The sequence below is a fragment of the Microcaecilia unicolor genome, chromosome 1, assembly GCF_901765095.1.
Source record: "Microcaecilia unicolor chromosome 1, aMicUni1.1, whole genome shotgun sequence".
Classification (NCBI taxonomy): domain Eukaryota; kingdom Metazoa; phylum Chordata; class Amphibia; order Gymnophiona; family Siphonopidae; genus Microcaecilia; species Microcaecilia unicolor.
Genome location: NC_044031.1, coordinates 504,515,976 through 504,528,688, shown reverse-complemented (window position 1 = coordinate 504,528,688; position 12,713 = coordinate 504,515,976).

Sequence of the window (12,713 nt, the reverse complement as noted above, 5' to 3'; positions counted from 1 at the left end):
AAAATGTGGTATACAAATGTAACAAATAAATAAATAAATAAATATTTGATAACTTTCCCTAAAGCTGTTGGTGGCTGTGAGCACGTATGTTCTGGCCTGCCATGGTATGCAGAGCTGCCAACCCATTCCAGGAGGAGACTTTCTAGCCAGTCCTGGTTTTAAACTTATATCCCAAAGTAGTGTGGAATTTGTAGTTCTCAATTCTATCCATTGAAATCAGTGCTGCAGATCCCATAATGTACCTGAGGTTGGCACAAATCCAGGACCGGCCAAAAAGTCTCCCTCCTGAAATGGATAACTAGGCAACAATGATAAGAAAGAGACTCAGGAGCGTTCCGGTGTGCCTATGCTCACCCACTGATACTGACTCCCTACAGTGGAAGCAATCAGCTGTTGGAGACAACTTAAAGAAGAACTACCCCCCTCCCATTTGGCTTTTTAGCAGCAAAACAGAATTCATCCAAAATATATATTGTCAAAATACTCCTAGCTACCTACTCCTTATACTACTACTACTATTTAGCATTTTTATAGCGCTACAAGGCGTACGCAGCGCTGCACAAACATAGAAGAAAGACAGTCCCTGCTCACAGAGCTAATAGACAAAAATTAAAGCAAGCAAATTAATTAATGTGTAGAGGAAAGAGGAGAGGAGGGTAGGTGGGGCAAGTGGTTACAAGTCAAAAGCAATGTTAAAGAGGTGGGCTTTCAATCTAGATTTAAAGATGGTCAAGGATGGGGCAAGGCGTAGAGGCTCAGGAAGTCTATTCCAGGCGTAAGGTGCAACGAGACAGAAGGAGCGAAGTCTGGAGTTGGCAGTAGTGGAGAAGGGAACAGAAAAAAAGGATTTATCCATACAGCGGAGTGCACGGGATGCAATTAATAGGATGCAACCATACCATGCTAAAATCTCTTTTAGAAAGGATAGAACTGTCCAAAAAGGTGGAGGAGCAGCACTGTATATGAAAAAGAAAACACAAGCAGCTGAAATTCAGAGCAACTTGGGAAAGGAGGAAATGATATGGATTGTCTTGGAGAGATAAGGTGGAACCTCTATTCACACAGATGTCATCTACAGACCTATGACACAATCCTGGACAAAGATCTAATTACAGATACTCAAAGGCTGGGGAATGAAAGGTGAGGTGCTATTGCTGGGAGATTTCAACTTACCGGATACAGATTGGGAGTGTTCCATCTGCAGAATCAGAAAGAAGTAGAGAGATAGTCAATGCCTTTCAAAGTGCTCTCCTCAGGCAAACGGTGACAGTACCCACCAGAGAACAGGTGGCATTAGATCACTTATCACACAACGCCAAGCCCTCTCCCTGCCCATCTTCAAATCCTTGCTCAAAGCCCACCTCTTCAATGTCACCTTCGGCATCTAACCTATTCAGGAAATCTAGACTGCCCCAATTTGATTGCCCCTATTTGACTGACTGTACATTTGTCCTTTAGATTGTAAGCGCCTTGAGCAGGGACTGTCCTTCTATGTTAAACTGTACAGCGCTGCGTAACCCTAGTAGCGCTTTAGAAATGTTAAGTAGTAGTAGTAGATCCATCCAACACTAACCAGCCCTCTCGAAGAAAATAACATCATACCCATACTACAAAATCACCAAAGACTGACCAGATACTCCACACCTCAACAAACTGATAACAACCATAACGAAGAATTCCAACATCCAGACAACATCAACAGAACGGAAAGAAAGGTCATACCAAACACACACAAACAAAGAAACGACAACTAACAAAAATCCACACAACACCAAGCCCCATACAAAAAAAGTGGGTTATATCAATGCCAGATCCGTCGTAAATAAAACAACAATAAAAACAGACTGGATCATGTCAGAAAACTTTGATCTAATCTTCATCAATGAAACCTGGATCCATGATCAAAAGGACCCCATAATCCTTGAACTATGCTCTCCAGGATACAAAATCACTCATTGGACCAGAAAGGAAAAGAGAGGCGGAGGCATAGCACTAATCTATCGATCCCACTTTACAACCAAAATCACCGCCGAGTCCATAACAACCCAACTTGAAATTGTCTCAATCAGAATCCATAACAGCCGTAGTGGCGATCGCCATTTCCGGAATGAGAAATACAAAGTGGTATTGCTTTAAAGTTCATAAGTGACAGAGTAAATGAAGCAGTCAAGTATAGAGAGTTCGGAGTTCGGTTTTGTCCAGTTCTGGCATAGGTTTTGTTTCCTGGTATTTAGGATGGATCATTGTGGTATGCCTTTTTGAACAGGTTGGTTTTTAGTGATTTTCAGAAGTTTGTTAGGTCGTGCATTGTTTTTATGACGTTTGGTAGTGCATTCCATAGTTGCTTGCTTATGTAGGAGAAGCTGGATGCATATGTTGATTTATATTTTAGTCCTTTGCAGCTGGAGTAGTGGAGATTCAGGAATGTGCATGTGACATTTTTGTGTTCTTGGTTGGTAGGTCTATGAGGTCTGACATGTAGACCGGGGCCTTGCCGTGAATGATTTTATGAACCAGGGTGCAAATTTTGAACGCAATACATTCTTTGAGTGGGAGCCAGTGTAGTTTTTCTCTTGGGGGTTTGGCACTTTCGTATTTCGTTTTTCCAAAATGAGTCTGGCTGTTGTGTTTTGGGCAGTTTGGAGTTTCTTAATGATTTGTTCTTTACATCTGGCCTAGGTTGCATTTCAGTAATCTAGGTGGCTTAGCACCATTCGTTGTACCAGGCTGCGGAATACTTCCCTTGGGAAGAAAGGTTTTACTCTTTTGAGTTTCCACATTGAATGGAACATTTTCTTTGTTGTATTTTTCGCATGGCTTTCTAGTGTGAGATTTCGGTCAATTGTAACTCCGAGAATTTTCAGGCTATCTGAAACAGGAAGGGTATAGCCTGGGGTGTTTATAGTAGTGGGTTTGTTCGTATTATATTGTGATGAGAGGATGAGACATTGTGTTTTTTCTGCGTTGAGCTTTAGTTGGAATGCATCCGCCCATGAATTCATTATTTGGAGGCTGTGTTTGATTTCATTTGTGATTTCTGTTAGATCGTGTTTGAATGGGATGTATATTGTGACATCGTCTGCGTAGATGTAAGGATTGAGTCCTTGGTTGGATAGCGATTTGGCTAGGGGTGTCATCATTAGGTTGAAAAGGGTTGATGAGAGCGGTGATCCTTGAGGTACCCCGCATTCAGGTTTCCATGGTGATGATGTATTCGAATTTGATAACACTTGGTATGTTCTTGCAGTTAGGAAGCCATTGATCCATCTAAGTACACTTCCTCCAATCCCAAAGTATTCTAGGATGTTCAATAGTATTTTATGGTTGAGCATGTTGAACGCGCTGGACATGTCGAATTGTAGGAGAAGTACACTATTGCCAGTTGCAATTATTTGTTTGAATTTGGTTAGGAGAGTGATTAATACTGTTTCGGTACTGTGGTTGGATCAAAATCCTGATTGTGATTCATGTAGTATTGAGAATTTGTTTAACTAGTCAGTAAGTTGCTTGGTTACCATACTTTCCATTAGTTTTACTGCCAGAGGGATGGATGCTAGCGGGCGGTAGTTGGTTATGTCATTTGCTTTTTTTCTTTGAGTCTTTGGGTATTGGAGTGAGTAGTATATTTCCTTTATCCTTAGGGAAGAGTCCATGTTGTAACATGTAGTTTAGATATGACGTGAGGTCTTTTATGAAGCGTTGAGGGGCGGATTTTATTAGGTTGTTGGAAGAAATATCCAGTTTGCAGTGGGATTTGGTGAACCTGTTGATTGCTTGGGTCACGTTTTTGTCGGTCAGAAGACCGAAGTTTGTCCACATTCGGTCTGCTGGGTATTCATCGGCGATTGGGTCCAGACACTCAATGAATTTTTCGTGATTGGCAGTATTAAGTGGTAACGTGAGTCGTAGTTTTATAATTTTCTCGTTTAAGTATTTAGCAAGGTTGTCTGATGATGGGGTGTCTGTGTTGGTTGTGGTAACCGGTGTGGTGTCTAGAAGTTTGTTCATGAGTTGGAAAAGTTTATGTGTGTCTTTGTAGTCTGGCGCTATTTTGGTTTTGTGGTATGACCTTTTGGTTTGTCTTATTGTGTATTTGTATTTCTTTGCATTTGTTTCCATGCGTTAAGTGTATATTCATCTTTCCTTTTTTTTTTCCAAGCTCGTTCAAGTCTCCTAACTTGTGTTTTTAATTTTTTCAGTTCCTCGTTAAACCATGGTATTGTGGTGTGTCTTCATGAGGTTCTTATTTGTAATGGTGCAATTTTGTCTAGTATGCTCCTGCATCTGTTGTCCCAATTTAGGAGGTAGTGTTTGGAGTTTGTGCTATCCATTTGTTCTTGTAGATCTGTTGCCAGAATGTTACAGGGTCAGTCTGGCCTCTTGTGGTGTAGGTTGTGTGTTCTTGCTTATGGTATGAGCCTTTTTTTGCCATTGAAGGGATAGGTTTAGTTTGTGGTGGTCTGACCATGGTATGTCTGTCCATTTTGTATCTGTTAATATTAGGTTTAAGTCTGAAGACCCAAACTCTGCCAACGCACGAGAATGCAAAGAATTCCTCCAGTTATGGGTTCTAAAATGGCCACACATGCAAGCAACCCACATCAAAGGGCACACACTTGACCTCATCTCACACAAATTGTCCACAGACCAAAACCTAATAACAACTGATACTAAATGGACAGAAACGCCATGGACCGACCATTACAAACTAAACCTATCCATAAAGTGGCGGAAGAAGGACTCACACCGTATACAAGTACACACAACCTATAGCACAAGAGGCCAAATAGACTTGAAAACATTCTGGCAACAAATATACAGTAGCGAATGGAAAACACAAACGGACTCTATACATTACCTCTTTAATTGGGACAAAAGATGTAGAAGCATACTAGACGAAATAGCACCCCTACAAACAAGAACATCACAAAGACACATCTCGATACCTTGGTTCAACGACGAACTGAAAAATCTGAAAATACAATCCAAGAAACTCGAAAGAGCATGGAAAAAAGACGAACACACCCTCAACGCTTGGAAACAAATACAAAGAAAATACAAATACGCAATAAGACAGGGCAAAAGGTCATATTATAGAACCAAAATAGGACCAGACTACAAAGACATGAAGAAATTATACCAACTCGTAAACGACACCACCCTGGTCACCACAACCATCTCAGACATCCCATCTGCAGACAAGCTTGCTAATTATTTCAATGAAAAAATTGTAAAACTACGCAATGCACTCCCTCTTGACAACACTGATATCGAAAACTTCATCAACAGTCTGGACCCAACCCCTGGAGAACACCCAGCAGACTGCATCTGGACAAACTTTGCCCCCCCCCCCCAACACCGAAACAGTTACCCATGCGATTAAAAAGTTCTCTGACACTCACTGCAAATTGGATACGTGCCCCAGCTACCTAATAAAATCTGCCCCCCTCCACTTCATAGCAGACCTCACATCCCACCTGCTCCAACAAGGTCTCTTCCCTAAAGAAAATGGCAACATCCTACTCACCCCAATTCCAAAAGACACCAAGAAAAAGGCAAGCAAACTCACCAATTACCGCCCAGTAGCATCTATCCCACTAGCAGTCAAACTGATGGAAAGCATGATAACCAAACAACTCGGTGATTACATAAACAAATTCTCAATCTTACATGAATCACAATCAGGATTTCGACCCCTCGATAGCACTGAAACAGTACTCATAACTCTCCTGGCCAAATTCAAGCAAGAAATAGCAACAGGTAAAAGCATACTTCTCCTTCAATTCGACATGTCTAGTGCATTCGACATGGTAAATCATAATATACTACTAAGACTCCTAGATTACTTTGGTATTGGTGGAAACATACTTAGTTGGATCAAGGGTTTCCTAACCACTAGAACATACCAAGTGAAATCAAATTCAAACATATCATCACCGTGGAAAGCTGACTGCGGAATACCTCAAGGATCACCACTTTCACCAATCCTCTTCAACCTAATGATGACTCCACTAGCCAAGTCTTTATCCAACCAAGGCCTCAACCCATTCATCTATGCAGACGACGTCACAATATACATACCTTACAAACACAATCTGACAGAAATCACCAACAAAATCAAGCTCAGCCTAAACATCATGAACTCATGGGCAAACGCATTTCAATTAAGACTCAACACAGATAAAATACACTGTCTCATCCTCTCATCCCGACACAATACGTACAAACCCACAAGTATAAACACCCCAGACTATACACTCCCTATCTTAGACAGCCTGAAAATCCTCGGCGTCACTATCAACTGTAACCTTACATTTGAGAGCCAAGTTAACTCCACAACTAAGAAAATGTTCTACTCAATGTGGAAACTTAAACATGTGAAACCATTCTTCCCGAGGGAAACATTTTGCAGCCTGATACAATCAATGGTACTGAGCCATGCAGACTACTGCAATGGAATTTACGTGGGATGCAAAGAACAACTAATAAAGAATCTTCAGACCGCTCAAAACACAGCAGCCAGGCTTATATTTGGAAAAACGCGATTCGAAAGCACTAATCCCCTCCAATCAAAGAATGTATTGCTTTCAAAATCTGCACCCTGGTCCATAAAATTATCTACGGCAAAGCCCCGGGCTACATGACAGACCTCATAGACCTACCAACAAGAAACACAATCGGAACAACACGAACATACCTAAATCTCCACTACCCAAGTTGCAAAGGACTCAAATACAAATCAACTTATGCATCTAGCTTCTCCTGCATAAGCACACAATTGTGGAATGCACTACCAAAAGACGTGAAAACAACATACCACCACCTAAACTTCCGGAAATCACTAAAAAACAATCTGTTCAAAAAGGCTTACCCTATCGACCCAACCTAAGTACCTAAACCCTGCAACAAAACGAAACCAAAGCTTGTTACAGACTCTGCATAACTCTTCCTCTCTACGATTCCTAATGTGTCTACAATACATGAACCTTAATCGACCACAACAACTCTTTGTATCTGTCTCTCTACCGGAGATGGCGAACGCCTCTATGGTACTATGTAAGCCACATTGAGCCTGCAAATAGGTGGGAAAATGTGGGATACAAATGTAATAAATAAATAAATATGTCTGATTCTATAGAGGATTAAGACAAAAAAGTTGAGAAAAATATGAACTGATAGTTAATTGGATTTTCAAGACAGTGCAAAAGAAGCTATGTAATGGCTGAGGTACCAACGAGACTGTTTAAAACTGAAAATACAGATAGGTACTCTAAGAGACTCAGGAATTGATTGACCATTGGTATCTTCTTGTGGAGCTAAGTCCCACAATTAGTTGGAACTGAGGGAGCCCTTCTCCCGGCTTTGATCATCCTGCCCCATGTAAGGGGTTTGAGAGAAGACTGCTTCAGGGAGGGCGAAGGGAGAGACAGGAGGGAAGTATGCTCTGGAGGAAGAGCAAATTTCATTTACAGGTTCCTTATAGACATGGAATTCACCCCCTAGTGGCCAAAGGGCCAACCAGAATAATAAGTAAGGATAGGGACTACCATTCCCACAATCCACCAGACCCTATGCTCGACTCACAGGAAATAAAGGTGGGGGGGACAGGATTGGGAGATGGTTTCTAATCAGGGAGATGGGGAGCAGCTGGGAGAACCCTGTGGGGAGGAGGAGGATATGGAATGGGATAAAATGGAGGCAGAGGAGGAAATAGGGGGGGGGGAGCATATGGAGGTGTCGGCATTAGGACAGGCTCCAGATGGCAAGGTGAGAGGTTTCCTGGCTGCAGTATTACCTCGACTGTTTAAAACTGGAGAAACAAAACTGGTACAGTTGGGGAGAAATCTGTGGAGGACAGTAACTCAGCAGATTTACTGTGCACCGAAGGGAGTGCCTTTGAAAGGTTGGACTGTGACTAAAATCTTCGTAGGGGAGGAGGTTGAAGCTATGTTGATGAAATGAACTGTTTGTGAAAAGTGAAAGTAGCAAGTAAATTATCTGAGAACAGAAGGTAGTGCCAAGAGAAACTGGACTGGGGTTAAAATGTCTTGAGACAGGAATTTGAATTATATTGTTGAGGTGAAATTAATGTAAGAAACTTGAGGTGAAGAACTGTCCTGTAATGATGAAGTTGGAGCTGGAATAAGTCGGTGTGACTAAACTGGTGTAAATAAAAACCCTTAACCTATAAAAGTATTGGAGTTGCTGCACGTTTGTTGAACTACTACCTTAAGGACAGCTTGAGTAGCAGTTACCTGAAGGAGCTGCAGAAACTGGGGGTTTGGAATAAGGACAAACTCATAGTCCGAAGGTCCGGGCCTACATTGGAGCCTACAGGCAAAGTAGGGTTGACCCTGGCCAGAGAGTGGAAGAGGGACCAGCTGACACCCAACAATTCTAATTTAAAGCTCACTTCAATAGGTTAACCAGTCTGCTGCTGAAAACACTTCTTTTCTTCTTTCATAGATGGACACCATCCCTGCGCAGCAGTCCTTGGAAAAGCACCCCGTGGTCCAGGAAGCCAAAATGCTCTTGATGACACCATCTGCTCAGCCACATATTAATCTCCAGGATGCGAGCTTCTGTACCTTGGCCTTTACCCTGAACAGGGAGGATTGAAGAGAACACCACCTAGTCACCTGTCTGCTTCACCCTCTCTCCCAGAGCCATGAAATCACTTTTGATACGTTTGAAGGAGTTGGCAAGCCTTCTGTAACATCTTGAACTTTGGCACCTGGCAGACAGCACACCTCCTGGGACATCATGTCTGGTCTGCAGATGGATGGCTCTGTACCCCTCAGAAGAAAATCATCAACCACCACTACCTTTAACCTCTTAATGGTCATTGATCCAGCAACTTTGAGAATTTAGAGATCCGATTCCTTCTCTCTCTGGGATGCTCTCGCCTCCTCCACTTCGGACCGCATATTGGTTCTTCAGTTCAAGGCAGTGGTGTGCTGGAGCCGGCTCGCACTGGCTCGCAAGAGCCGCTTGTTAAATTTTGACAGCTCTTGCGAGCCGGTTGTTGGGGGCGAGCCGGCTCCATTGCGGGAGGTAAGCATGGCAGGAGGGCGCCATCACAGGCCATGCTTACCTCCCCTGCTGCTCCGAAGCATGTACAACTATGTCCTTTGCCCCCACCCTCTCCTCCGTCTTTTTTTAATTACCTCCGTCAAAGCGCGCGCTATTTAAAGACCTGCTGCGTGCTGGCCATCTCCAGGCTTCCCCTGCTTGCTTCGGATGATGTCCGTGCCTTAGTCCCGCCTTCATTCTGACATCATTTCCTTTTTTCGTGAAGGCGGGACTAAGGCACGAACATCATCCAGCAGGGGAAGCCTGGAGATGGCCAGCACGCAGCAGGGCTTTAAATAGCGCGCGCTTCAACGGAGGTAATTAAAAAAAGATGGATGGGAGCGGGAGGGGAGGGTGGGGGCGAAGGACATCGTTGGACATGCTTCGGAGCGGCAGGGAAGGGCAGGGGAGGGAGGAGAATCGCTGGGTATGGATGGGTAGAGGGGGCAGGGAAGAGAATTGCATGGACGGGTAGAGGGGGCAGGGGAGAGACTTGCTGGGCATGGGTGGGTAGAGGGGGGCAGGGGAGAGACTTGCTGAGCATGGGTGGGTAGAGGGGGGCAGGGGAGAGGCCTGCTGGGCATGGATGGGTAGAGGGGGACAGGGGAGAGACTTTCTGAGCATGGGTGGGTAGAAGGGGGCAGGGGAGAGACCTGCTGGGCATGGATGGGTAGAGGGGGGGCAGGGTAGAGACTTGCTGAGCATGGATGGGTAGAGGGGGGCAGGGGAGAGACTTGCTGGGCATGGGTGGGTAGAGGGGGCAGGGGAGAGACCTGCTGGGCATGGATGGGTAGAGGGGGGCAGGGGAGAGACTTGCTGGACATGGATGGGTAGAGGGGGGCAGGGGAAAGAGGAGAGTTTCAGGACATGGATGGAGGGGAGGGCAAGAGAAATTCTGGACTTGGATGGAGGGGAGGGAAGGGAGAGAGAAGAAATGCTGGACATGGAGGGAAGATAGAGGAAGGAGATTAGATGAGGGAAAAGGAAGTGAGGAGAGAAACTGCATGTGGATGAAGAAAATAGGCAGAAGCTGGATCCACTGTACAGTCAAGTATGCGGAGGACCAGAAATGAAGAAGAAAGGAGGAAAGAAAAGAAATAAATGGAAAGGAAGCCCTGGAAATTGAGTCAAGGGAACAGATAGAGAGCAGCAGAATCAGATACTGGACCTACATGATCAGAGAAACAAAGTCACCAGACAACAAAGGTAGAAAAAAATAATTTTATTTTCATTATAGTGTTTGGAATATGTCCACTTTGAGAATCAAGTGCTGAACGTTAAAAGTTTATGTTTATTTACTTATTTATGGCATTTTATCCCATATTAAACATGAATTAGATTGGAACCTGGGATCATTTAATTTTTTTTCCTGGAGAGAGTAATGTGTTGGCCGCCCCTCCTGGGTATAGCCAGCTCTGCAATTTTTTTTTTTTTTTTTGGGGGGGGGGGCGCAGAGGTGGCTGGGGGGTGCAGTGGTGGACGGGGGGGGGGGGGGCGCCGAGGTGGACCGGGGAGAGAGCCTGTTGTTAAAAATTTACCAGCACACCACTGGTTCAAGGGTAAGTGGAGTCATGATGTCAGTCCTGCAGGGTCTTGTGATCTAAGTCCAGTTGTCCTCTTTCAGCACAGCTTCTTCTTCCCCATTGCTGGAAATTTTTGATGCTTCATAAAGCATTTCATTGATTTATTTCTAATTTTTGCGGATGCTTCTCAACCTTGCCATCTCCTCTCTCAGTTCTTTTACTTTTTCATGAGGGATTCAAGCTGAAAGACATCTTGCACATGGAACCAGCCCCTCTCCTGGGATCACATTTTCTGTCTGCACAAAAGCAAAAGCTATAATTAGGGTCAGGGCCGCTGAGAGACAAAGCTGGTTCCAGGGCAAACAATCTTCAGGGCCCTGCCGCCGCACCACCACCACCACCGCTGCTCCTCCCCCACTGCCACTGCAGTCACTGCTCCTGCTCCCCGCTGCCATTGCCATTACTACTACTACTATTTAGCATTTCTATAGCGCTACAAGGTGTACGCAGCGCTGCACAAACATAAAAGAAAGACAGTCCCTGCTCAAAGAGCTTACAATCTAATAGACAAAAAATAAATAAAGTAAGCAAATCAAATCAATTAATGTGAACGGGAAGGAAGAGAGGAGGGTAGGTGGAGGCGAGTGGTTACAAGTCAAAAGCAATGTTAAAGAGGTGGGCTTTCAGTCTAGATTTAAAGGTGGCCAAGGATGGGGCAAGACTTAGGGGCTCAGGAAGTTTATTCCAGGCGTAGGGTGCAGAGAGACAGAAGGCACGAAGTCTGGAGTTGGCAGTAGTGGAGAAGGGAACAGATAAGAAGGATTTATCCATGGAGCGGAGTGCACGGGAAGGGGTGTAGGGAAGGACGAGTGTGGAGAGATACTGGGGAGCAGCAGAGTGAGTACATTTATAGGTTAGTAGAAGAAGTTTGAACAGGATGCGAAAACGGATAGGGAGCCAGTGAAGGGTCTTGAGGAGAGGGGTAGTATGAGTAAAGCGACCCTGGCGGAAGATGAGACGGGCACTGCTCCCCTCCACCACCATCGCTCCCCCTCGCTCGCAGCAGCGAATAAAAGAGAGTGCTCTGTTGGCTACAGATCCTACTTCCTGTTTCCGCATAGGCAGGATGCAGCAGGAAGAAGGACCTGTGGCCATTGGAGCCGACTCTGTGGGTGCTGTGGGTGCTTGAGCACCCCCAATATTCGAAAAATTCCTTGTATGTGTCCAGGGAGGGATTATTTCCATTGGGCTTAGCACCCCCAATAATTTTGAAAAGTTGGCTCCTATGCCTGTGGCCAATACAGCAGTCTCTTTTAATCACTGGTGCCGGGCCCTCCTTGGAAGCCGGGCCCAGGACATATTGCCCCCCTGCCCTCCCCCTCTCGGCGGCCCTGATTGGGGCAACAACGTTGTTGACACAATGTTTCCCAATCATACTGCAGTTGTAGAAGTATTTACACCTGTAGAAAGAAAACAGAAAAAGCTCTGCCAAAGTGCCTAACTTTTCCTCAGCTGTCCTGTAGGCTAAAAGTAGCAACTGTCTTCTTTTGTGTAAGGTGCAACTCTCAGAAGTGGGAGGACTTTAAAAGAGATTATTTACAACACCTCTCCTTTTGAAATGGAGGTAAAAAAAGAAATCCTGGAGCAAGCAAGCCAAGAAGCTCCTTAAAGAGAAAAAGTAAGTCCTCTCTACTAAAATAAGAAAAATAAAAATAAAGCAAGTTTCCCCAGCAATATGAAATTAGAATTTACATAAACCTGTTCCTAAAATAAATAAATCAGGCATAGCACTTGTTGCAAAAAAAACAAAACAAAAAACCCCTACTTCTATCTGCAATGTCTACCTCCTAATTGGCTGGAGAGCCTATAAATCAAAAATCAGCCTTGGGATGGGAAGGAGGGAATTAAACACTAAACAGGGGCTTCCTTCAACTGGTATCTGTGCTCTAAACTGATATTATGCCAAGCTCTAAAATGCAACCTAAAATACTAAACTAGACTCTAAAACACTATATAAAGCCCTAATAGAGACTTAAAAGGCCACACTATCGTCTAAACTGACTGCTAAATAAGTAGAGTAATTTTAAAAAAAGACAATGAAATTACCTATTCAACCCC